Source organism: Plectropomus leopardus, chromosome 16, assembly GCF_026936395.1.
Source record: "Plectropomus leopardus strain MGB_pleo_1.0 chromosome 16, ASM2693639v1, whole genome shotgun sequence".
Lineage (NCBI taxonomy): Eukaryota > Metazoa > Chordata > Actinopteri > Perciformes > Serranidae > Plectropomus > Plectropomus leopardus.
In genome coordinates, this window is record NC_142191.1 from 23293097 (window position 1) to 23320921 (window position 27825).

Below are 27825 nucleotides of genomic sequence, written 5' to 3' on the forward strand. Positions count from 1 at the left end.
TATCTCTTATTGCTAAATGTCACTGTCATGAATCACAATATCTTGATTTTTCCCTTAATTTGAGGCATCTTCAAGAAATTTCGGCCCTCATTTTATTTAAAAAACACGCATTTTCCAGATTAAAGTAATTAACTTTTTAACAGTTGATTGACAGAGCTCACAACAGCTGTCTTTTGGTGTGAGGAATAAGAGGTGAACTAATGATTAAAGTTGGATTTGAATGAAAATACATGCTACTTTGTATTTCAGTTGTACACTGAATGAACGTGCATCTACTGTTTGTTCTTAAAATGTTTTCACATCTGCAATACAAGCACGTGTTGAAGTCAAACAGCAAAGAAGCCTAAAATTGTGAATTCCTTTAACGGAGTTTGGTGGAAAGAACAGCACACTTGGGAGGTATGAGCTGCCTGAAGGCGAAAGCCCATCTCTTTTCAGATGCTGCATTCATCAATATTGGGTCATTAGCCACAGCAATATTCAGATCAGTCATTAATCACCTGTAGCAGCACAGACCGTGCTGGCATTTTGTTTTACTTGCACATGTTAATGTTGTTCTGGGGGCCTTATAAATAATCATGCAGCTAAATAAGGCACTTCCTCCAAACTTTGATCCTTCATGATGACAAGCAGTACTTGGAAATGAGACACAGATTGAGAATAAGACACATGCTCGCTGATATCCTGTTGCAGTACAATTCCCTCGACCCATCCTTATTTGCTTTTTAGAATATTTTATTATATGCTTTGCAATTCCCCTGTTATACCAGGCTGTGCGGTATGTGTGTTGAATATGAATTTGTGTGCCTTTTGATGTACATTACTCTTAAATCTTTATTCATATAGCATGCAATTCTTGGGGAAATATGTACTGTTCTCATATATATCAGTCTCAGGAGCTCATTAACAGGAATTAGTTAATTTAAACATTTTATTTGCTTTGGTCCAGCTGACAAGGATGTTTTATTTTTACACCGCAGAGCGTACCTGTGGGCTTTCAAGGGCATTTCAAATGTTTTTTACCCTGAGGTGCAGTGCTTTCATCTCTCACTTGCCAAAATGACAGGGTTCAAACTTCTAAGGTGGAGTAGCGAACCCCTCCACCGCATTTACCCAGGGTCAAAGCATGTTTGTGGTTCAGGTATGTCATTATCGTCAAGCTGTAGGTCTAACAGGGCCTCACACGTGTTGCCAGGTGGCTTTTTTTGGAGAGGTCTCCTCTTTGCTACCGAAGACTTTGACGCCTCGACTTGGTTATACCCTCAAAGGATTTGCCACTGACACTAACATAAGATTTGTGCTCTCAGTATTTCTCTTTGTTGCTGAGAAAGTGGAGGCTAGAGAAAAAAAAAATCATAATTCAGCAGCCTTGGGCTAAGTGTGTGCCAAAGCTTAGTGCAGTGTGGGCTCTTTAAAGTCACATTGAAATGGAAAAAAGTCTTTTCACCTTGTTTGCTAAGTCTCTATACCATAACATCTATATCTATCTGACAACAATGTCAAGGAAATTGTATGCACACATACTTTTTGTTTTTTATGCAAAGGTATTCGTTGCTTCTTACTTTTAGTTTTATTTTACCAGTAGGCCTTGACCCTCTCCCATTATATAGTCGACTAAAGTCCAGAAACGACTAAGCAATCACCTATTGGTGTAGACAACATACAAGCAATTGTGATTGCTATGGTTGAAATTCTTATATGCAACTTTGGAAATTTCCGTGGTTTCAGAGTGGCAGTTTGGTAAATGGAATAGCAGCACATGTTTAAGCTTACCTAAGGAATCATAGTTGTGTCACAGTGGATGAATTCAATTTGTTTTGCTGAATCCAGTGCAAATTTAATAAGCATTTGGGTTAAAATTTGTTTTAGAAGGGGAAATTATGAAGACGGCTATGTTATGCATCACTGTTTGTTCGACAGCATTTAAATTACTATACCTTTCTGATAAAACTGCTTCGTTTTAGCCATGTTTAACTTAAATATGTCAATTTTGAAACGCAAAAAGGGCACAGAACAAACAACACCATAACCAAATCTTTACAAAAGAACATGTTTATTCAGTTAATTATGCACAATATTGCCCCATCAGCTTTGATAGATATGTTTTACATATGCACACTTATTAGCACATAGGTTTTGTTTCAACACATATGACACATATGGGAGTTTTAGGAAATTCATTCACTTAATTTCCTGCATTCTGATGATTATTAATTCAAGAAATGTGTTTATTTTATGCATTAATTTGATAACTATTGTTTTGATTTGTCAAAACAATAGTCATCTGCTACTTTCATGTTTTTATAGGGGGGGGGACAAATGCACGTTTAAATATCAAGGGACACATATCTCCTATTTACACCTTTGCACAATTCAGTTCTTTCAAATTTAAAAAATTCAGTTCTTTCAAAATTAACACCGAATGCATGGTCATGCAGATAGGGTTATAAAGTTGAGTAAAAAGCATTTTTTGTGTTGTGATATGTCAGTTCAGGGACAGTTTTAGGGGCCTTTTCTGTGGCTGTGCAGGTGTTGGGCATTTGGATGAGTACATAAAAGATTCCAGAGTTGACATTTCCCACAGTACTATGTGATACATTTTCTTGTGCTATACATCCAGTGAACCATGGACTAATCCATCACAAAGGGAAAATAAGAAACTCAAGCATAGTGGTCAGAAAATTGCTCATGAAAGGTCCACTGTGTTTCTGCTTTATCTTAAATAGCAGTGCATTTCATATCTCATCTCATCTATTTCTCTGATGATGGCATGAGAATATTACCACGTAGAAGCTGAGCAGGGTAGTATTTCCATCATTTACCAATTAAAAACAATGGTGAACTGTATTTTCACATGGCGGGTCATATGATTCCCACAGGCGTCACATCTGAGCCTCGCATCTCCCGTGCCTTGTTGTATTAAGCCACAACAAAGCAGGGGAATGGGCCGATAGCATGCAGGCCATCTGCTCTCGCTGACCGCTGATCTCCGTGGGGCCAGAGCTGCATTCAGGAATAAATAGCAACCTTGATTCCTTCTCTGAGCGGCTCTCTGACACATTACAGGCTGCATGATTTCCAGCTCGCGGTGTCTGAGGATGACTCGAGAGTGATTGAGGCATCTGAATTTTTTATCTCATACTTTGACTGGCCTACTTTAATCCTGAGTGTCTTTTTGTGTTCTCACTTTGCATATGATGATCAGGACCCTTTTAAGTTCTGACACTCTTACATTCTGAATTTCCCATTTCCTTGTTATATTTTGGGGCGTTTCTTTGACTGGCCTCCTCTTCTTTGAGTTTTATGATTTCTGATGATTATCTGCTCTTTAGAGAGCCACCAGTACAAAAGTACAGCGTGCAGCAGCGTTGTCAGTTCGGCTTTGGCTCAAGCATTGGCTCTATACTCTTGTGCAGGGACTTCATGCTTTGTCAGTAAATCAGCCATTGATTGCTCTTCTCCTGTGGCATTGAATTTCACGATTTGTGATGCAAGACTTGTTTGCTGCCACTGTTATTTAAGACTTCTCGCAGTAATTTTTAATCCCACAAAGCTGCTTTCTGGCCCTTTTGTGTAGTTGGGTCTCGGCAGGGATTTTGCTGTCATAATTTTTTGGAAAGCCGTATTTCATAAGTTATACTCTCTCTGATGGTTTTGCCTTTCATTGTAATGCCTCTGTCAAAAAAGGAGGTAACGTAGGGGGTTTTGCTGCTATGGCAACAAGTTTTATATAAATTATAATTCAGGGCAATGGCATGTAGGAAGTGGGCTGAGGATTTTTAAAGGAATGAGCCTGATTTTGTAGTCTGGCCGCAGTAAATCAGGGCTGAAGTTTCTGGTTGTTGTCTGAGCGCAGGGAAATGGAGCGGGCAGCATGTCATTTTGCATCGTCAGGAGAATGCCTTAAAACAAATGTATTACACAGCGTGTGTGTGTGCGTGCATGCATGCATGTGTGTCATCATCAGCAACGCCTGACTGACTTTAGCGTCAAAGTGAGTCAGAAATAGATCTCTGAGCTCTCCATGTATTTCTGGACGAAGGGATTGAAAGAGACAGAGATAGTGAAATATTGTAGTTTGTGTGTGTGTACAGTGCTTGCAAGTCGTATGCTGCAGTACTGCTGCACCACAAACATTTACAAATTGGTATTCAAATGCTGACAAACATATTTGTAAAACTACTTTTTAATGACATCATCTGCTAACACCCTCCTGCCTGCGCCTTCAATATTTCTGAATTTCTGTCAAGCCCAATGATGCCCAATGATTTTGGGCAGCTCACTCAGGGAACCGGCTATGTCTATATATGTGGGTGTACCAATACAGTACACTGCACCGATATTGGCTTCTTTTAATTGAAATATATGAATGGGATTTTAAAAAAGAAAAGGCATCGAAACTACTGGAATTCAGGGAAACCTTATTCATGCTGATTCCACTCAGATATTCATGAGTGTGACTCAACTGTTGTACATGGTGTGTACTGTAGTGCAAAACCTAGACGAATCCAAACTAAGATAGAGAAAGGTCTCGGCAGCCCGTTCTCACTTCCGATTTTTCAAATACTGCCACTTGGTCTGTGATTTTGGCAACACATGCGAAAAACAGACACTTTCGCAACAGTATAACACACTGCAGGACCCCTTCAGTTTGCTGCTGGTAACAACATAATATAAGGAGCTAGACAGTCCCTATAGAGTGGGCGGAAGGGGAGGTGGATGGGTCCAACAAACCCCAGACTTTCATCCATGAGCCCATTGTTCAGATCCAGTATGAATGTTGAGCCCTGGAACGTCAATAACACTGAGTGTGTCATAGGTAGACGTGAAAGTCCACAGACCAAGCAGCTGTAATTGATGAGTTGGGATGAAAATGTGTTTGACGAGGTGTTTTCCTCTGACAATGCATGAATTTTGGTTTAACTATTATGGATCAGCATTGATCCTTTTGTTCACACAGTCATTTGTTATTCATGTTTTTCTTCATGCATCCCCCATCCCAGAACTGTCAAGTGTTGCTCCTCTCTGCCTGTGCTTCTTGCCTCACACCCAAAATAGATGGAAAATCACACTAACTGCAGTTATCTATTTTTATCATATCCCCAAATTTCATATTGGCCAAGTGCCTGTTCAGTATTGCAGGAAAGAAGTGATTCTAAGTGGATACAGATGTGCAAAATATTGACAGATAAGAGTGCTGTTTTCTATAGGCTATAATTGGAGAAATGTCAGTCTGCACGAGTCCCGTTTGAGTGACTGTAAATAATGGCTGAAAATACTGCTGAAAACACGCAAATACGCTGTCACCACTCATCAGCAGCGCTAAAGCCAAGATGCACGTGTGTGTGCTTGTGTGTGTTGATGCCATAATCCAGGGGTGGTAGTGCAGTGATCTGTGTAGCTTGGGCAGGGTTAGAGAGCAGATGGTCAGAGCAACATGACTCCAGACTTGGGAATAGAGTAGGGCTGATTCAGGAGGGATTTCTAAGCCTGATACTACTCATTCAAAACCCCTACCAATACTTAAAAAAAAAAAGCAGTATATATTTCATGTTCCAATATTTCCAGCTGTAGGCAGAGACTACCAGACTGCATTAAATAGAAGAATGTAAAGAGGAGAAGCAAAAAATAACACTCACTGGGAAACAGCAGCAGATCTGGATTAAAAATTGGATCTGTCATCAGTCTGGAGGAGCGGGCTTGACTAATGTCAGACTTTTTTTGTGTTAAACATGCTTTAAGTTGGATGCAATTATAGTTTTTCCTGCAACTTCTCAGGGTTTTTAGCCACGGTACAGATTTTAAATGGCTGTTCACAAGTCCTTTAGGAAGGGTTGACCGAGTAGATGGAAAGTAACAGTTGAAGATAGCCAACATTAGCCAGTAACAGAGTAAAAATATAAAAGGTAGGAATTATGTTACTCAAGCCAGGACTGGGCAATATATCGTTATTATATCAATATTGTAATATGAGACTAAATATTGTCTTATTTTTGGGAAAGTTTAGTCTTTTTCTGGTTTTAAAGGCTACATGACAGTAAAGTGGTGTAATTTTCTGAACTTATCAGACTGTTCTGGCTATTTTATTATTTGTCTTTACCAATTGTGTCACTATATCTGCATTAATGACTATTATTATCCCGAATGTAATTGTATAAGTATCTTGTGTCAGTACCAATATTCAACCCTACAATATTGTCACAATATCTATATTCAGGCATTTAGTCAAAAATATACTGATAATTATTACCCTCCATATCGCCTAGCCATAACTCAAGCACATTTACTCACCCAGCCGAAAATAAGACGCCAGTTGTTTCTGTCATGGATCCAACCACCAGCAACGTAGTTACAGTCCAGTAGACTCTTGTGTGCTTTCATTGGCTCGCTGTGTTGTGTTAGTAACATTAAGAGGCTTAGACAACGAGGTAATTTGTAATGACGATCGTGTCCACTCTGGGCAAATCAGTCAAGTTGTGGAAAAAATACATTTCCTGCTTTTTGTATGGCTCACATCCAACATGACTTTTAATTTTCTGATGATACCGCCTGCCTGCAGGTTCATTTAACCGACTTATGTAGTCGCATACCTCTATTTTTCATTTCATGCAATATATGAATTTATCACTTCCTACCCTTCGTTTGATTCATGCGTCTTAATAGTCATGTGATTGCATACAAGCAATAAAATGTTTGAACATTAAAAATATATGTAATCTGTACTCCTGGCGAGTGGAAATCACCTTGAATACTCCAATTTTACTTCTGCCGTTACTATTATTATAGTCGTAAAATTTGTATTGCTACTGCTACTATCCTCTCCATCTGTTACTGTTGTTACAACATTGCTAGTCTAAACTTGGGCAACAAAGAGGAGCCTGGGCTATAAAAACCTGGATAACATTATTTTAATTAAACAAAAATGAAAAAAGCATGCTTCCAAGACACCGATTAAAAGCAGTTACTGTGAATTAGCTGTTTGTGTGTAAAGAAAATGACAGATCCTGCTTTCACACAATTTTTGTTGTCTTTTAGATCTAGCATTTACTGTGTGTAAGTGTGTGAGTGGTGTGCAAGGTGAGAGAGGTGACAAAACATGCTGAGTGACACCTCATTAAAAGCTGTTATTTATCACAGAAAACAGGAAGTGCGCGGAGGAATGATGTCACCGTTTCGTGTCCTTAGAGTCTGTTCAGGAGGTGGCAAACTGGAAAGATTGCCCCCTCACAGAATCTGAAAGTGCCGGGCCATGAATTTCAGCTTTGTAATCTCTAAATATAATTTTAGGAGAATGAAAACACAGAGGAGATTGGTGTGTGTGTGTGTGTGCCTGTGTGTGTGTTGGTGCGCGTGAGTGTGTAGCGGCCTGCTACTGCTGTGAGGAGTACAGCTTATTAACCTCTGCAGGATGCTCCTTCGCTGATTGTCACAATTCACTGTCAGATTTCATTAAGATACGCCCAATACCCCCCCTACACACACACACACACACACACACACACACACACACAGACACACACACACGCAGGGAGAAAAAATAGGGGGAGAGAGAGGTGCATATTGGCCTCAAGCCGTATCCAGTACAAATAAAACACTGCTGACATGCCTGTTGACTTACACAAACATGCTTGGTCGCACACACACATACACAGTTGCTCACAGATTCGCAAGGTGTGTATGGAGCTTGATTTGATGAGTCACTGTTAATGTTTGACCTTGAATGTCTCCTCAGCCTTCGGACAGCCAGAAGCCACATTGCTACTACTCTTCTCAGTTGGGTGGGTGCAGCAGACAACCGTGTCGCAGCAACAGGCGTGACACAGAGCAACGCCAGTGCGCGATTGGCTGTTATGTCTTTATGTATATACAGTACATATATACACACGGCTGATTTATCAGACAAATATTCTGTTGGCTTTGTGGGAAGTCTCAGTCGGTCAGTGTCTTTTACCTCCAGCATGATGGAGGTTTGTCTGTAAACAGAGCCAGTGTGTTTTTATTATTACTGTTATGAGATGTCTGACCTGAGAGCTCATTCCAGCGTGGTGTGGAGGGACTGTACTCAACAGACTGTAAAAACTGCAATGAAAACCGCCTCACTGATTCTCTGAATGACTAGTGTTAATGTTAGGTTTGGGATTTTTTTGGGCATGACATTACATTCATTGTATCACAATATATGGAATACTTTAATCCAGAATTTTAACATTCCATTGAACGCATCACACTGTCAAATTCTATTGATTTGTAGCTCTACAAGCTTGAATTATGACCTGCTCTACATGATATAACTTCTGTTGTGAATTGGCACTATATAAATTAAAATCAACTTGACTTGAATTTAAATCTGAATATGCATTGTATTAATTGTGTATTGGACGGGGCAATATGTCTATTATATTGTCATCGTGATATGTGATGTAGTCTTAGTTTTTGGTTTTCGTGATATGGTAAGTGTTTTCTTTTCCTGATTTAAAAGGCTACATATCCACATTACTGATGATTATGTATCAAAAATCTCATCATGTAAATGTTGTGCAGGAGCACCAATAGTCAACCGTAGGACATTGTCACAATATCAATGTCAAAGTGTTTGGTCAAAAATATCGTGATATTTGATTTTCTCCATATCGCTCAGCCGTTGTGTAGAAGCCGTCTTACATTCTGATAATATTCAATAAAATATTAGTTTAGATATCTGAAATGCCAACCCTGGGAAAAAAAAACTCTGGTCATAGGCTTTAGGGCTGGGTATCGTTATACCAATACCAACAGAGTCCTTTATTCAGTTCCTAATAATGTCAGTGGTGTGGCATTTAAATAAATATCCAGTGTTTTGGTGTGCACAGATATGCACACATATGGCCAAATTGAATGAAAAGTACAGACAGAGGGCTCCATTTGTCTCTGTGTCTAATGCTGAGCATAAATGAGCCTCAAGGGTTGCAGCTGCTGCTGCAGAAGTGTGACTGTGAGAGAGTCTGTCCAGCCACACACACACGCAGTGACAGGGCTTACTGTTAGCATCACATAGATAACGTTGCCTAACTGTTATTTACACGTTTTACAACAGATTTAAACCCGTTCGGTCTTGGTGAGAGTGAGATGGGGCTTTTAACGGCTCATTCTTGGATGTTTGTTGCTGCTGCTGCTGTTAGCTTGTGCTAACAAGGCAGATGGTTATAAGCAGAGCAGCTCTGGTGAAGGCAGCAACAGAAAGTCAGCTGAACTGGCAGAGAGTTGGTCCACGATCAGACCCTTAGCGAAAAAAGGATCGAATGCAAATATTGTATGACTGGAGATGTTTCAATACTACTTAGTACTGGGTTATTTTGGTTGATACCTTACATGTATTGAATACTAATACTAGGGATGTCAGCTTTGGTTTATTTTTCTTTTGAAATGCCAAAACACATTATCAGGTAACTTGACTGGTTAATTTTTGAGAAAAAAAAGAAAAGACTGAAATACAAAACAGCCTTTATTTTTAGGCGCTCCATTGCCTCAGTGAGCCTTAGTGCTCCATTTTAAAGCACTATCTAATAGAGGTAGTGAAATGTAGTTTTTTATGATGTAAATGTCTTGACTTTTATTTTATTTTTTCTGTTGGCTTTGCCAGACAGACAGACAGCTGCCCAGCCGTGTTATCATTTAGAAACCTGCCAACTGCTCGGCCTCTGCCCTTCACTTTCCCCAGCTGCTCGACTGGGGATAATGTTAGCTTGCTCATCTGCCGATTAGCTGGTGACGCCGTCCCACTGGCAGAGCTCGTTGTTGCAGGATTATTAGTGCGTTAAACAGAAGAGGAGCACAATTACCTATAGACCGACATGTGTAACAGGTCAAAAGTAGTTTTTGCTATTAACTGATTAACTGCTAACCATTGACATCCCAAACTAATATCCAGCCCAATTAAGTACTGGAGAGAAATAGCAGGTTTATATTAGATCAGACACGCAGGAAAAGACAAGAAGCTGATTTTTTCATCTTTTTTTTTCCTCCCAAAAGGCGCCCTCAGGTGTTTTACACCTGTCTGCACCTCTTTCTCCACTTCCTCTGTAACATCCTTGCTCCTTGTGTTTATGGCTTTATAGCTGTCCAGCAGAGAAGGAGAAATCTGTCTTAGCTGAACAAGCTTTTAGCTCTTTCAAAACTACAGCAAACAAAAAAAAAAACACAGAACCAAACATGATCAGTATGAAGACCAAGATAATCCCCTCAGTTATATATGTGCCACTAATGGGCGAGTGGAATGTAACACATTATCGTTTTGCTTGCAACAAGCCTCGCTCTGCACAGGATTGTTTAACTGTGAGGGCTTTCAGGTGATGTAACAGTCCTTCTGGTGGCCATATTGAAAGGCAGCAGCTTGTAGGAAACAGCAGCTGTGCAGAGTTATGTTTTGTAGACAACATATCCACGTCATTAGAGTCTGAACAGAAACAGTAGAGTTTTTGGACCATTGCTGCATTTTGCATGTGTGCTCTTTTGACCAGTTTTTGCAACTGATTTGGGGCTAAAATAGCAATAGTGTTTAAAACTGCTATCTGATCAGGTATGAGTTACCACCAGATGTCTAATAAAATAAATCTTAAACATATCTTGAACTGATATAGAGCCCTTTTCAGATGTCTCTCATTTAATAAGCGTGTGATACATTTTTCATTATTTGCTCATATCTTGCTGGCATATTTCTGATATATCTGCAAAATCCTTTAATATATTCCATTCCCTAACTCATGCACATTTCAAAAGCCACTTCTAGTCATATTATTCACTCATTCACTTTGTCATATGACAAATGAGGCAAGACAGTGTTGTAGCTGCATGATTAAATCAGTAAAATCAGCAGAAGGAAAGAAATCAAAGGCACAAACCTGTTTTTACACAACCATAATGCGGAAAAAGAAAATAAGCTACATAAATGTGCACGCAGGTGCATTTAATCAGCTAAAACAATCAATATGCAGTCCATCATAATGGCAAATGTGGGCCAGGTTCCTCCTCTCTTCGCCCACTGAATTTTACATCAAACCAAGCAAACTTCTGCTTTCCTCTTTTCCAGGTACTTTAGCTCAGAAACATGCATGGATATGCTTAAACCCACTATGTAATCAACAGACAAATAAATTAAAAAGTATGGTCTTGATGCATTATTTTTTTATTTGCACAAGTGGCGCCATGCTTATTTATGAACACTGTACACAGTTATTAACTATCAATAACTTAAATGGGTAAATATCTGAGACAGCATTAAATGATTTTGACTGAAAGCCACTAAAATATTCTAGACCTCCCAACTTGACACCAGCCCACACATTTAACTAGCAAAGGGAGCTTTTTGGCAGACATTGTCAGCAGCGCACATCAGGATTTTCGAGGCTAAAGTCTGCTTCGGCTTCCTCTTCTTTTCTTGGCAGCAGTGTGAGTCTACGTGGCCACCAGGGACCCGTCTACACACTGGGTTCTGTTTCTCTTTCCTGATGGGAGAGACAGACAAAGAGCATGTAACACAGGCAGTTAACCCTCTTTTCACCATTATTAGGAGTACCATTCAGATGGGTTTTAAAGACTCAGAGGAACAACCGTAGCTACCGGCAGTGGCTTCCACATTAGGTATCTGCTGAGCAAGGTGAAATACTACCATTACATTTTACTCAGCAGGGTTTACTGAATCCATTAACTACCTTGCACTTTTGACAATTGTTTAACAGTTGACCTTTCAAAGTTATTAAATTCTAAGATGATAAATTATATGTAAAAGTGATTATTAAGGTTCTAAAAACAGTTATATAATGTATATAGGACATAGGGCTACACTACATAAGAAATAAATGTGAATAAATGTGTAACGTTGAATAATATGATATCAATATTACTCCTGATAAACAGATATTAAAGTGTACTTAGTTCTGTGTTTCTGCTGCCTCCATTATACTGCTAAAATAACACAAACACATAAACACATTTCTTGTTGATTTAAAAAAAAAAGATAAAGGATATAATTTCCTACATTCTTTAATTGAGTTTAAATGTTTAGTTCAATGTTTAAATTAAACACTGAACTAAACATAAAAGGCACTAATACAAAAATAATGATGACTACATTTGTAAGTGCAGTTTTCTAATACTCTCAATAACCCCCCAAAAAACCCATGAGTGCAATATTGCAGTCTTTCACAGTGTTTTTATTTTGCAAGTTGACAATGCAGCGATTATTAAAAAAAGATATATTGTGCTTTAGGGCAGACAGTGTAGCGCTTTTGCCACAAAAAAATAAATCATTCTAGTTTTATTTGCTTCACTAACACACTTCATCTTTTGCTGAGTTGCAGTAGCTTTTAATAATAGAAAATACAATGGTATTGGTTCAATGGTTCAAATTTGTGAAATTGTTTGGCCATGTATTAGTGTTTTCAGCTTAATTAACTCCGTCTGATTGAATCGACATGTTTTCATCACATGATATTGACCATTTTTAACACTGCTGTTTAAGGCTAGAAAACTATGCACTAAATGTCTTTATGAGTTACAACTGCAGCAAACGTTCATGCTCAAGGTGCATAAATTAATTTTCAAAAAAAGGAGATCTGAAAGTGACTTGTAGACAGCAAGACCCGGTCTGAAATCAACCTGAGGATAATTACATTACCCAAACAGAGAAGGAATATCAGCACTAGCAGCACGATGACCAGTTAACAAACAGCTGTGGCCAGAAGGAGTAACACAATGACTTCACAGCTCACTCCCTTCATCTCTTTCTAAAAGTCCCTTTATGGTAATGATCATGAACACCATTTGATTCACTTCGGCATGAGAAATATTGACACACAGACCAGAGACTGGTAGCAGTATAACAGGACCCTGCCCAATTAGACTGAATATTAATCAGATCCTTTTCAACCCTCTACTGCTCACTGCAAATATGTCTCTAATTATAATTTGGATGCAGCATTGCATCGCTGCACATGCGAAGCTGTAGGTAGAAAATTGGATGAGACCTGTTGAGAAAGGTATCATCTGCATATTGTGACACTTTTATGACACTAATTTAATGAACGCTTTGCACTGCCCGGAAACAAGTTATCATGTGTCGTTATCAAACCATAACTCTGATTATATATTAACCAAATGGATTGATGCTGAATATTAAGCCTCTTTCTTTCTTTCTTTCTTTCTTTCTTTCTTTCTTTAAGTCTTTCAGTTCCTACGTCCCTTTTTTTCCGTTCTTTTTTCATTACAGAAGACCATGCCCGTCTCAGCTCTTTCTAAAATTGGCAAGCCTGTTTACTCCTCTCTCCTTCATGTCCCCCTCTCCATGTCGCTGTTTATCTGTCTGTCCTTCCCTCAAGCTAAAGGACATCTAAACAACAGCAGGGCTTGCTGTGACTTCACCCAGCCCTCGGTCTCTCTTTCCATTAAGATAAGATGAAACTGATCCCTGAGGGGATATTTTGGCCATTATAACAGCAAAGAGTGACAGGACACAACAAAGGAAAAATAAAAATAGTTACGGGAGAATAACTGGACACCTACAAAATTTATAAAGTAAATTTTTGTGTGAAAAGAATTTATTCTGTGTGGCTTAGACATTTTAAAATGTTTGAGAATGCTGAATTTGGATGTGAGCGAGTGAGAAGTGCAAAACAGGAATAGAAGAGTCATACCCTCTCCACAATATCTCCTGTTGCTGTGGAGACGCTGGGTTTTTGTAATTCATCAGCCAAGCCATGTGTCTGTAGAAAAAATCTGTATATATATATTTTTTATATGATTGTCTTTTGGCTTTTTGCCTTTAATTGACAAGACAGTTATTGCGTGAAAGGGCTAGAGAGAATAATGACATGCAGCAAAGGGTCGAGGTTGGAATCAAACCTGCAGCCACTGCGGCAAGGACACAGCCATTGTACATGGGTTGCCCACTCTACCAGGTGAGCTACCAGGTGCCCTTGAAAAATATATTTTAAGATATCACTTTTAACAAATTCAGTGTTTCAGGATGTTTTGAATCGCAAAGTACTATGGGAAATCCCTGACCCAGAATTGACTTCATCAGAGGGATGGTAGTAGAAGGGGAGGAAACACTGATAGGAACTAAAGGGGTTATTATAACTCATTGGAGTATTGAAGACGTTTACCCAAACTATATCCCTCTGACCTGTCTTTACCCCAAGCAGCTGACTGCTTGACAACCCCATGACTCAGCGTTCCTCCTTTTAAACCAATCAGTTCTCTGAGTGGTGGTTTATGTCCAATCAATAAGGCTCATTCTCCGCAAATGCCTGCCTTGCTTCTTTGTGCCTGTTTGTGCCTTACAGTTAGAAAGATGATCCTTTAATTCATTTTTGCTCCTTGTCCCTTCGTTTTTCTTTATATAAGGTGCATGTTGCAGCATTAGAGGCAGTCCAGTTTGGCAAAGTGTACAGTAAAGCATAAAACTTAAATATTCATCATTTTTGAATATCTGTAGTGCCAGTAGAGCTGCTGCAGTGGCACAAAAAATGAATATGCCACCCCAGAACTTTTAAAAAACACGCTTCCAACTTTAGCCCATTTATCTATAATTGAGCAGCCCCAGGCAAATATTTCATGTTTAAATTCGCCTGTCTAATCAGCCTAATCAAATAGCAACTGCAACAAAAGAGAGCAGAGCATCCCAGCTTCAGCAACCAGGGAGCTGTAGATTCACCCTATTTGTCCAAATTAAATTATGTTGTTGATATGGGCACCTCCTTGCCCAGAGGAGCTGACAGACCAAAAACCTGAATCACACAGGGTAGAAAATTCTGCCGCTTCACTGCTCTCTGTGTGTTCAAAACACTTGCAAAACATACACTTCTGCCTACAGCCCAATCAGCCGTGTAGCTGCAGCCAGCTGTGCCATCCGTTGATTATTCTGATGTCAACTGATGTCAGAGGAACTACAACTAAGTTTTGTTTTCTTCCACTGCATTATGGACTACTTTAAAAACAATTGCATACGTGCAGAGGACATTAAGGGTTGCTGAAATGTCATGACATCCCCGAAGAAACGTTACTAAAGATGCAAAGACTCATGCTGGCTGGACAGCAGCACCGCGAGCTGGGATGATAAAGACGCCAGGGACCAATTACAGCTGGTAGCGTGAGAGCTGTTGTTTCTGACCAACACTAACAGATAACTGAGTCAGTGGGTGACAGTCTGTGTCATAATTGCAATAGCTTCTGTCGGGCTTTGTTGGTGATTCTTCATGCTCAATATTGAATCATAATTTGTAAAGAAGCTGTTTTTTCAATTGATAAATTATAGAAGTCAGAATAAACTGGTTCATCATGTTTTAACATTTTATTAAAACCTTTTTATTTTATTTTATTTTAACTACCCCTGAATATCTTGCTTGGGAAATTTGACATTGACAAGACAAAAAAAATGCAATTATTTATAATAATGATTACGATTCAAATTTGTTTTAGATTTTAGTCAGATAATACATACTTTTGTAGTTCCATAGAGGGAATCCAAACCTCACCGACTGTACTTTCTAAGTTCATGGCTAACACAGATTAAAAAGTTCCATAATGCTTCCAGTAACTTTGTGCTGAGTTTTGAGGGCAGCATAAAAAGTTTTTATTTCAGAAAAGAAAGTTCAGCAGTATTCTGCTTGTAATCAGAAACTGATCTTGGGAAATGAAAGATAAACACCTTCACACAGCTCTCACATTTGACAGTAATGAATGTTCAATAATGTTAGATCCAAAAGCAAACTAGCTGTAGCTGAGTATAGCTTTTTAATTTCTCTTTCCATGCTGAAGTAGTTGCTGAGAGTGGTTATTATTCAGTATGCTCACGGCAGCGTCCAACTGAAAGCTACATTTAATTACAAGCAGGGATCACAGAGAAATTGCTCATGTTCTTTGCGTAAGCCAGTCAATCAGTGCTTAGATTGTAAAGAATGAATAGCATAGTTTGTAGTGTTACACACATCTTGATTTGTTAGGGTTGTAAAGAGTGGACAGAAGAGGGAAGAAGAAGAGTAAGCTGAAAGACGAGGGGGGTATAAACGATATCAGCAGGGCGCAAGTAGAAAAGTTTGATGTTTCAGCAATATTGTTTCTTCTAGTAGAGAATAACCCGGGAAAAGGTTTTCATGCACTGGCTGTCAGATGAAAAACTGTAGATTGTATACTTTTACCATCCAAAACAAATTATGTAACTTAAATAAAAACTGGGAAGTCTGACATTGTCAATTGTGGCTTTAGTAAAAATAAAACATTTGTTCTAACAAAAGTGACATTTAATGGCATTTAAGGCATTTAATATGGCTTTGTTATATTTGCATGTCCATTAGAAGTTAAAGGAAAAACCAAAACCAAAAACCAACCAAGTCATTTTTCAAGCAACATTGCATTAACCAGTTCTAGCCTCTCAGCTGTGAGGACAAGAATCCTCGGAAACATGGTTTTAGCTTCGTGTCCAGTCAGATCTGCAGGTGATGTGACATCCTTATACAAAAACTGAGTGGCACACAAACTCTACAGACATTAACAGTGAGCAGAGTGGGATTTGGTTTTTGATTTTTTACTGTCCAGACTTGATGGAGGCAGTCTGAACCCAGCATAGAATTGCTAAAGTTCTGATTTGGGGCTGCCAGTCTGAGCACAGCCTGTGCCACTGTGTGAGCCCTCTTGGTGTTAATACTGCTAGCTTTTCAGTCAACATGATATGTGGACAGTCAGCTGTGGATTCGCAGCTCATTACCACTTCAGCAGAATGTTCGACCGGCTGGTGGTAACAGCGCAGCTCTGCTTTCCTCCCGCTCTCAGTTGCTTTTTTATCTGTGTACTTGTTTGTATGACAGCTCTGCAGGTGAGCTATGACATTCTGCCCTTGCTTTTTTTTATTTATTTATTTTTTATCACCCCATTAAACAGATGTGCACACACACACACGCGCGCGCAGCATCTAAGCCTTAATGCTGTAGCATGTCTTTTTTCTTCTTCTTTGCCTTGATGGAGCGATTACGAGCACACATGAGCACCAGTTTTCTCTCAGGGTCGACGTTTTCATGCAATGTTTAAATAGGGTTCACTCATTCCTATTGCGTCTAAAATACAACAAATGATGAGATCACACAGACGCACACGCACGCCCACACACGCGAAACAGAGAGGCTGCAGGCTACAAGTGCTACAGACACTGATGCCACCGCTAATGGAATTCAGTGTGCTGTGAGTGTGAGCAAAACAGAGAGGAATAGACAGGGAGAGAGCGAGCTATGCTGCTCCCAGAGGGCCTCTGTGCTATTCTTAACACTTTCTCCATAATGATCATCCCATTCATACATCACATCTTGTGCTACGCAGACGCGTAACAGTCTTGTCGCTGTGATGATTGCTGAAACCAACATCTCCATTAGACTATTCAGAATCAGTTGCGGCATCGTACCAGAGCTATAATAAATGTGCTTTAATTGAAGACATATGAGATAGCAGACCTGATAGTTGTAGAGAATGACCTCTAGGATGGCAGCTGTGAGCTACAGCATGACTCGACAGAAAGTGATCACACCTTTAATGATTTTCATGCTCCATCACCCGACCTGGTGCTGGCAAAGGACAAGGAAAAGGCTGTAAATCAGACAACACAGTATGGGAGAGATCACCGACTGAACCAGTTCATTCTGGCTTTTGCTTCATCTCTGTAGTCACTGGTAGCCGTGCACTCTGTACTCTATACTTTATGTATGTGTCGGATATCATGTTTTAGACTTAACCAACTGAACTAAACTGTAAAACTAAAGTGAAGGAATAAGATAAGATTTCCGTGTTATTCAGTTTAAATAATAATGTGCATATAATATTTGTTTCTTTCTTTTCTTACATTAAAACCAGCTAGGATCAGCTGCAAAATAGTGAATACATAATAGTGCTCCACGATTAATATAATTGCAATTGCAATCACGATTTCAGGCAGTGTGATTACATAACCGCATAAAAGGCTGCATTTTGCGTATTATTGGAGGAGGATCGCCTGGATGTGGAAAGTCCACCTGCATAGCCAAAGCCAAGAAGAAAACTTAAGCCAGTTAATGGAAAAACTTACTTTTTTGGGGGGAAATATTAAGCTATTTTAGAAAAAGTACTGTAAAAACTCAAGGTTTTGTATTTGTCTTATTCTAGTTAATAGTTGTATGTTTTGAGTTGAGAAATACACACTTCAAAACTATTATTATTCTCTGCATTTTCCTTGATAGCCACGAAGATAGACTCATGATATCATTTATTTATTTATTTTATTGTAACAGCAATCGCAAATCGCAATGATGTCCAGTATAATCGCAATTGCACATCTTTACCAAATAGTGCAGCACTAATACATAACCAGCAATATTGGATTTACTTGTTTTTGGCCAATGCAAGTTACTGGAAGCAAGTTGAACATTGTCAACACGGCACAAAATGGCCTAAAATCTTATAGAGATACCAGATACACTGCCTGTTCAAAGCAGGAATGTCGTCCCATTATTCTGCCTCGCCTTTACATTCTCTAAATGTTACGATGGCCGAATGAGGGGACAGAGTTGTCTCACCTTTAATCCAGCAGCGGAGGTGCCAATGAAGTAAAAGTGACAGCTGGCAGGGCGGGACCATGGGTAGGACAGGTGTGATGTTTTGATATTGTGTTATGTGTGTAACTCACCACTGGGAGATTTAAAAAGCAGTTGTTTGCAGCTAATTCAAAGAAGAACAGCCACAGATTGTCTGCAAATTTGGGAGACAATGAGATGCAGCTCCTATAGCAGGGGCAGTAAATGACTGTTACCATGTTACGTAATTGTATTTACCTGGGTCGAGACCTTTGTATCCGTCCTTTCCACTCGCTCAGTTCGAGTTGACTGATTCGTCTGGATTGTGGTTGTTAAAAAGCGCTCCCTTGCATATGTTGCCATACTAGAGACAGACGCTGTTGTGTTTTTTTGATAAACTAATTCTCAATATGGGAAGCAATGGTTAACACTAACATTTAAATAGAATACCAAGTCTGGCATTTGATTGGTTTCATTGACAATTTATTTATTTATTTATTTTTTGCTCTTAATTTGCAACAAATTTAACTATTCAACTTTTCCACAAAACACCTTTCAAATGTGTCATGCACATTTGAAAGAAGGTGCATGGCTTTATTTAAATCATTCAAGCATCTACAGAGCCACAAATCTGTATTTAAAAAACAAGAGTATTTAACCAGTATGTATTCTTGCTTCTGTGGTAAAGCCGTCAACGACATATGCTGTATTCATTTTATACTTTTTTTATACCACAGAAAGACTTCAAAAATGCTCTAAATACTCTCCAGAATTTCTTCTAGGCCATTGTAGGTCCATGAAATGTTTAAAAATGAGTTTGTTTGTGTATTCATGATGATAATTATTAGTCCAGTGCAGATATGTGATTATTCATATGTGGCTTGTATTAAAACTCTAGTATCAGGCCTTCATACCGTGCTGCACAGGTCCGACCTTGGACGTCATAGTGTGTGTGTGTGTGTGTGTGTGTGAGGAAAAGACCTACAGTATGATGCTTAATGTACCACTGCATATATTCTACTGAGACGGCATACCCTGCAGACACAACTGACAACTTCTAAGACAAGAGGGAGACATTTGGGACAAAAAGAGGGACAGGGAAAGAAAGATTAAGACAGGATACAGATGAGATACGGCAAGGCATGAGTAAGCAGCAAAATCCAGTGTGTGTGCGTGTGTGTGTGTGTGTGTGTGTGTGTGTGTGTGTGTGTGTGTGTGTGTGTGTGTGTGTGTGTGTGTGTCTCTTAGGGGACAGTCATCCTCTATTTCACAGGAGACTGACTGAGAGGCAGGTGATGGAGTATGCCTCATCATTCAACAGCTGTGGACATTTATCCACACACACAAACACCTAAAACCAGGCATCTGAGGCTGAGGTCAGATTGGATCAAGCTGTCATTGCCAGAACCATACAATTGTGTGTTTGTCTTTGTGTGTGTGTGTGTGTGTGTGTGTGTGTGTGTGTGTGTGTGTGTGTGTGTGTGTGTGTGTGTGTGTGTGTGTGTGTGCGCGCGCATGTGCACGTGTGTCCAAGCATTTGCAATACTGGATGTATTTGAAACTGCTGTGTTGTGCTTAGCCTCCGGGCAGGGTCAGTGTCAGTCAGGGTTAGCCCATGCAGTGAGGGAGACAGCTGGAGAGAGATGGTCGACTGGACAAGCCGGCCACCACCTGGACACACACACACACACACACACACACAGAAAAGGAAAAATAGAAAAACAGGAACAGAGAGTCTTTAAAAGCGAGTGTCACTGGATGTTTTGCCAACAATAGACAATGCAATTGTTCATCTAAAATTTAAATTTTACTGTAGGTGGTAGGAGGTGAAGAGCTGTGTGAGGATCCAAGTAAAATGAGATCAGATCATTACTGGACTACTGTGGGTGGGGAAATTGGCATTACAAATTCCTGAGGAACACATATTACACCAGCGTTCAGCCAGTACGTAACGTGTGCCCTGTAAGTGTGTGTGGAGGTCGGGATGGTGGATGGAGGATCTGCAACTAATGTTCAACCAACAGACATTTTATTTGCCATAACTACAGTGTTTTCCTAACCAGTTTCCATGTGCAAATACTGTAGGAAGAAATCATTTGAACTAAAATTAATCAGGGTTTGCAAAGTGTTGGTTCATCCAGTTAGCAGCTAACAAAACTTTACCAGCATCAGCCCAAATGTTGTCTTTCTGTGCAGCTACAGGCAGTTTTACTCTTATTTGCTGAGGTTTAGAGATCTCTGGTTCTTATGGAAAACTCTGTCCTCTTAGCAACCATCGACCGAAATAAGGACATTAAAATGTTTCTAACTCCCTTTTTAGTGTTTCAATTTACATCAGTCACTTTTTTGGTCTTGGTTGTTTTTAACAATATCTTTTAAAGGTTCACTGTGTAGGGTTTAGTGGCATTCAGCAGTGAGGTTGGACAAAGTGAAAATTAGGACTAACTACAGTGTAGCAGAACTTTGGTGGCTGATGCAAATACGCAAATAGCTGTTTGATTTGTTCTGTAGAGACAACATGGTGGACTCCATGGAAGAAGATTCACTCAATTCTTAGTTTCAACTGATTATACACAAATGAAAACATAGTCATAAATATCATAAACAATTTCTACCAATAGATGCCCCAAAGTCCTACAAACTAGACCTGTAACTGGATGAAGATATTAGGAGAACAAGCAGAGTTAATGGTGGCGGCAGCTTGGCTCGCAGTCATCTCTGGACATACTGTGTCAGCTGAAGAGCATTAGAGAGACTGTTTAATACAAAACTTTTGTATTCAGTGTTTTTACCAGTTTTAATTACTGGTCTGTTTGGAGAAGGTGGAGACCTCAGCGGATAATTGGGCTCCTGGTGAAAATCTGAATAATGGAATCCTAACTTAAAAATAAAACTGCAATAGGGGTTGTTTAGCAGTGAAAATAACTGAAGATAGTTGTTTTGACTGAGACACATCACATTTTGCGTTGAGGCTCATACTCTCTCATATGTCCTTTTTCTTGTGAGACAATATTAACTGGAAAGTACTTTTTCTGAACAAAATGAGGTATGGCACTCTAAGGTTTGACGTACATTCAGTAGCAAAAACTACATAGGAAAAATGGCCTTGAACCCTTTGAAAATGCACTCCAATTTAGTATAATCTTTAAAAATTTTAAGGAGAGAAAACACCAGTTATTATATTGCCATTTGCAGTATGTCAGGAGAAATGTGATGGCTTCCGCAGCTTCAACAGCAATTTTCATATTAGCAGAACCGCTATAAAGACATTCATGTAACAACCATGCATATGTGACAAAGAAAAGCAGCAAAACATTACAGTTGAAAAGCTGGTATCAGTAAGTGTTTGGTATTTCTGCCTGAAAAATGGCTCAAACATTCATCCACTCAGTAAAAAAAGTTGCTGATTATTTTGTTGCGGTGGAATCAGTATGTTTGGTTGGTTGGTTTGATGGTTATAAATGTAGACCTTGAAATACTTAAATACTTCCCTACAGAAAAATGACATCTCAATTCAAGTATCAGGCAATAAAAAACACTTAGACAAGACTTATATAACAGACAAGACTAAGGTCTGTCTGCACTCAAAGCAGAATTCTTCTCATTTGACCAGACAGTTAGTGTTTCTGTTTATAATCGAGTTAGATCGCTGACATAAATGTTGTTCCAGATGCCTTTCTCAATTTTTGGCAGGAAAATGGTCAAGGTTAGTCACATCGAATACTAAGACAGTCAGCTTCAATCCCACAATGATGCCAACCTTCAAACACCTGCATCAGCCCAACAAATGGCCATGCAGTAGACAAGCGCACAAACTGTGAGACATTAGGCGACAACAGAAGAGCAAGCTGAATGAGATCACATTATCACATCAGGCTGAGAGTGGATTAGAGAGCGAGAGATTGTAGCTTTGGGCCTGTGCTGCTGGTGACTCATCTGACCTGATTCTGAACAGCAGCAGCAGCGACGGAGGCAGAGAAACACAATGAAACACACATCTATCACCTGCCTGTCACCATATGTGGGATGTTATGCTTCCACATATGCTCTGCATTGTTAACACTGATTAACATTCAACCCAAAGCTCAGTTTCTTTTGTTTCTTACTGTTTACATCATGGGCTCAATAGCACGTTTGTTAAATTTAGCACAGATGTCACATGTCTAGCATAAGTAAAGGTATGAAAAAATACATTCAGTATTTCACATTAATAACGGGTAGCTGTGTAAATAATTGGAGTGTTGGTAAAAAAAAGACACAAGTATATTTAGAGCTAAAGTCCTGCTAGTTAGCCTGCTTACACATGCATCTATAATTTAGTGGATTTTCTTGTGGAGGGATCTTTCATCTGTCTTTCTGAAAAGCTCAAACAGTTTAATAATGATATCACTGTTCATGGAAGTAGATTAGAATTATCCAGAATAGAGTTGTGCCATTTATTTTATATTTAATGAAGATAAAGCAACACTGTTTTTGTTAGCATTCAATAACATAGGCCTGAGCTACATGTGAAAATCTCAGAGTAACTGTAGTGGCACCAACACATCAATGCCTTTTCATGCATCACAATCACAATTATAATCCTGTAAGTAGCTGAAAAGAACAGGTTGAATCTTAAAACAGGAAGTGGTTGGTTTTTTGTCGTTCCTAATTTAGCAAGTTAGCTAGTTAGATCCGGACTGGATCATAGCTAATATTGCTCCAAGACCATTTTTCTTAGGTGACATCTTCAATGCTTGTAGCCTTATATTCTTAGACCAACTCAGAGATGCAGATTAGTCTGGAACCTCTATGTTCATTTTTTATTTCCAAAGGGTCTTATCTATAGCCAAAAATCAAAAGGCCTCTGAATGCAATTAGATCAACTTGCAACCGATCAGGAACAAATGACGTAGCACTGAGTGGTGGAAAAATTTAAACAGACTGCAGCATTAGGGCAGGGTACTGTTCATATTTAAACTGGATAATTCCAATACACAGAATTCAACGGTACCTTTTTTTGGTACTTTATTTTCTCTGTATCAGTAAAAATGTAATTTTTGAACACGTTGCAGGCATGACATAGTAGACTGAAATGCAATATGCTCCTCTCTTTTCTAATCACACATTGAGCTCACCTTCTGTCTCTGTCTGCTTGCTTGTGTAGGTGTATGTGTGTTTGTGTGTGTGTGTTTCTGCCTGTCTAGCAGTGATACTAGGCTATTACCAGAAAAATACTAAAAAGAAAATAGACCAGACTATGGTGGCAGATTGGTGCTACAATGATGGTTTTCGATACTTGGAAAGCCGACAGAGCGGATGATAGAGCTGGTTTTGGGTTGCTTTTGCTTCCTGTCTGAAGGTGAACCAAGCAGCTCCATTGTGGGCCTGGCTGACTTTTAGGCTCTGGGATGCTAGGCAGCACTTCTGCATCTTGTCTAAATTCTGCAATTTCCCCTAAATGTGCTCCGTAGTAGGGACAATCGGCACAGATGGATATAACGTAAATCGGTACTCGGTATTGCTGATGTAATTCAGTGGATATTAGGTACCCAAACTCTATACAGTGAGCACAGATGAGCTGTGATGGTAAAGCATCAAAATGTCTGTGAGCATTGCTGTTTGTGCCGTCAGTGTTTGAAAATAGAACTTCAACAGGAACTTCCACATCAGCTGCAGGAAACTTGATTGTTTTTCAAAAAGGCCTCAGTAGCGCTTTTCTTTGCCAAGATAGGATTATGCTTTGAAGTGTGCAGGCGTGATGATGAGCGAGCCAAAAATAACATTACATATTTTGCATGAAGCGGAAAGGCTCCGCAAGTGGTCATCATATGAAACCTGCCCCGTATTAGCTAAGCTGTTATTAGCCCGACCTGCACCATATTGGGTGGAAATCTGCTTAAATGGGATGGTGACCAGACGCATCTGCCAGAGCAAATAAAACATGAGCTTGCAGATTTATCTGTTTTCCAGGCTACCCTTCTGATGAAGAGGTGTATATAATTAAGGATGCAATTAGTTCCTGCATTGTTTGTCTCAATGTGGTTTCTGTGGTAGTCATGGCCACAGGTGAGACCTGGCAGTAGTTGAAAAAAGTTAAACCATCATAAACTCAGACAGCGGACAGAAAGCTCAAATACCACAGCATGCTGATGAGAAGTCACTTTCTCTGTCCTTGCTGGTCTTGTTGCCAGTTATTGCAGCGACACGGCTGCTGTTGTGTTCACATTGAAAACAATGGAGGCGTACAGTCTGAAAGTACCAAGTCCTGCCCAAGGACACTGAGAGCATGAGCTGAAAGCAAAACATAGATTTTGAAAGTGTATGGTAGGGTTGTCTCACTTTTACTACATAAATTTATGCTACTGGAATAATTTGCAGCAAGGATATAGTTACACAATCATTTTACTTGACGGGACTATGAGGTATTTAACGGCAGCATACACGTTATGAATCACTCGGCCTAACCTAGAAATATTCTCATAAATTTCTCTTATTTTCAACTCCAGATCCACCAAACAATCTTAACCAGCCAAATCTGGTCTTACCCAGGTGTGCTCAACGATGAATCCCACTTGATCATAAGTCACCTATTAGCAGAGTAAATGCCCCTTAAACACTAAGTAAGGGCAAGTTTTCTGTTGTGTGCAAAGACTCTGGCGCATGATGAAGACTGAAGACATCACACCAAAAAAAAAAAAGTGTAAGAAGAACTTCTGCAATAGTGATATTGATATAGGCTTGCTGTTAAATAAACTTACACAAAGTAAAAGCAATTTGAGGGCAATGTATAAGCGTTAAAAGCAAAAGTATGCATGCAAAAAGCTTTGAATAAATGTAATAAATCAGTATAATTAAAAGGAAACACAGCAAGTCCTTATACATACAAGATGAGAAGCTGGAAACACAAAATGTTTTTTAATGAAAATGACTTACAAAATTGTCAAAATAGTTGACAGTCATGTTTCTAAAAATCAACTAACTGTTTCAGCTGCACTTGTATATTTTTTAAATGGTTTGTGTGCAAAAAAACATAATTTGTAAAGTAGTAATCTAAGTTAGTAGTGGATAGTAGTGGAGAAAAAAGTGTGGTATTTCCCTCTGACATGCAAAGTGGCATGAGATTAAAATACTCCAGTAACATAAAAGTTCATCACATTTGTACTTGAGTAAATGTACGTAGGTACATTCCAAAACTGGTCAGCAGAGGGATGCACAGTAACTGAAATCACAGTAATTGGGGTCAATGCACCAAGTATCATAGTACTTCATTAGCCCTGAGATTTAATGATCCAGTCTTTAAAATTACTTTAAAACATAATCTAAAGTTGATTAAATGGTATTAATACATTATGTAAACAATTAAACAATTAGCTGTTTGTGAAAATGAGATCAGAATGTCATATTCTGACAGCCTTCAACCTAATCTCATTGAGGGTAAAAAAGAAAAAAAAGGCCTTTTTGTTCGTTATTGAACAATTTTCTCCTTCCACACATTATGGTCTGCTTTATTCATCTCAACCAAGGTCTCACACTAACCTCACGAGTCCCGCAGTCTGTAGGTTGCTACAGCAAGCAGCAAAATTGAGTGCAGAAAAGCATAAAGGCTGCCATAGCTGACTGTCAATACTCAGCAGTGTGTTGATGCGTCCATGTCCATTAAATGGATCTGCGTATGCACCTTATCTCGCTCTGACTGAGGTTTAACACAGAGCGATGTATACGCAGGGGAACGAAACGGATGCAAATGAGATGTATTTATTTCGGTTATTATGCATATACAGACTTAATGTGGGACTTAATGCATCATGTTTCCGGTGTTGAGAAAATAAAGGCCTTGCTTGTATCATTTCTGTTTTAAAGACAGCAGAATATGCGTATGAATAGGCCTGGGCAATAAACCGAAAATTTATCGATACCGAAATTTACGACGATAACCGACGTCATTTTGCCCATGTCGGTATATTCGGTGTTTAAAAAAAAGAAAATGAAAATTGGTTTTGGTTACATGTAGGTAGGCTATGTACTATGTTCCTTTAAGACGCTGTACTACGTCGGAGACGTGACTCCGCCCCACCCAGTCTGTAACAAACAGGGAAAGAGAGGTGAGGAGATGGAGGACGGTTTGAAAGTTGCAGCGGCTGCTGTGGCGGCTGAAGTAGACGAAGTTGATGTGGTCGAGGGAGAAGGTGAGCAGCTTGTTCCAAAAAGAAATGCTTCATCAATCGTTTGGCAGTATTTTGGGTTCAGCAAGGACGATGTCGACCAAAAAAATGTGAAATGTAAACTGTGCCAAAATACTGTGGCGACAAGTCACAGTAACACATCCAACCTCTTCCACCACCTGCAGTACAACCACGTTATTCAATTCGAAGACATAAAAAAAGCGAGAAGCGATCAGGACCAGCAACAAGTGCTTCCACCACCAGGCAGCAGCCTATAACCAAAGCATTTGCTTTTAGTTTACAAGGGATGCAACTTGTTTCTCTCATTATAGAGAACCTGATTACTTGACAACTTGAATGTGGCCATTTTGGAGTAAGCTCTTTGTAATATCCATATTTAGAATTTGTTTATTAGAGATTGTATTTTTAATACTTTGTGTTTGCAGGAAATGTAAGTTATCGTTTACATTTCAAGTAATCTGTGCTTATCAGCTGTTCAATAAATCTTAACAGCTAAAAGCACTTAATTTGTATTTTCTTCATTTATTTTCAGACAGTGTGGTTTTACAGTCCTTTAAAGTGGCAAAATAATTGCAATAAATAGGTCCAGGGGAGTCATACTATGAATGTAACTGCCACAGCCCCATCTATGGCCAAACTTTTTTTTTGCACAGGGGGCGCAGGGTTATCGTCCATTTAAAGTTATCGAGGTGAACTGCTCAATATATCGTGATATTGATTTGAGGCCATATCGCCCAGCCCTACGTATGAATATGTTTATTTTTACCTTGGCTGTAGTTTCTCGGCCTCCCAGCCAAGACAGACAGAAATTGCGATGCACAATTATTTTTAATCAGCAGGAGCCTTAATTGTCATCACTCCCGTCGGCTCAATCATCATCTGTCTACTGTGAGCCGTGTTCCCCTAGCTAGTTAGATAGCACCTGACTGCCAACCTGCCCACCTCGCTTCCTTAACTCAATCACTGCTTTTAGTTTGTGCGTCAACACCTGAGGCAAAATTACAGGGTTTGAATTAAAAATATGTTCAGCCACGTCTCTTTTTTCTCTCTCTCATTCGTTCATTTGCACCCCCCCTCCCTCTCTCTCATCACCT

General features: G+C 39.3%; 1 protein-coding gene across 4 annotated transcripts in view; it reads left to right on the forward strand.

The window, feature by feature from the left end:
- The window catches only part of fam184ab (family with sequence similarity 184 member Ab), a 204670-nt gene that overhangs the window by 34487 nt on the left and 142358 nt on the right, over window positions 1-27825 (forward strand). The window lies entirely within an intron of this gene.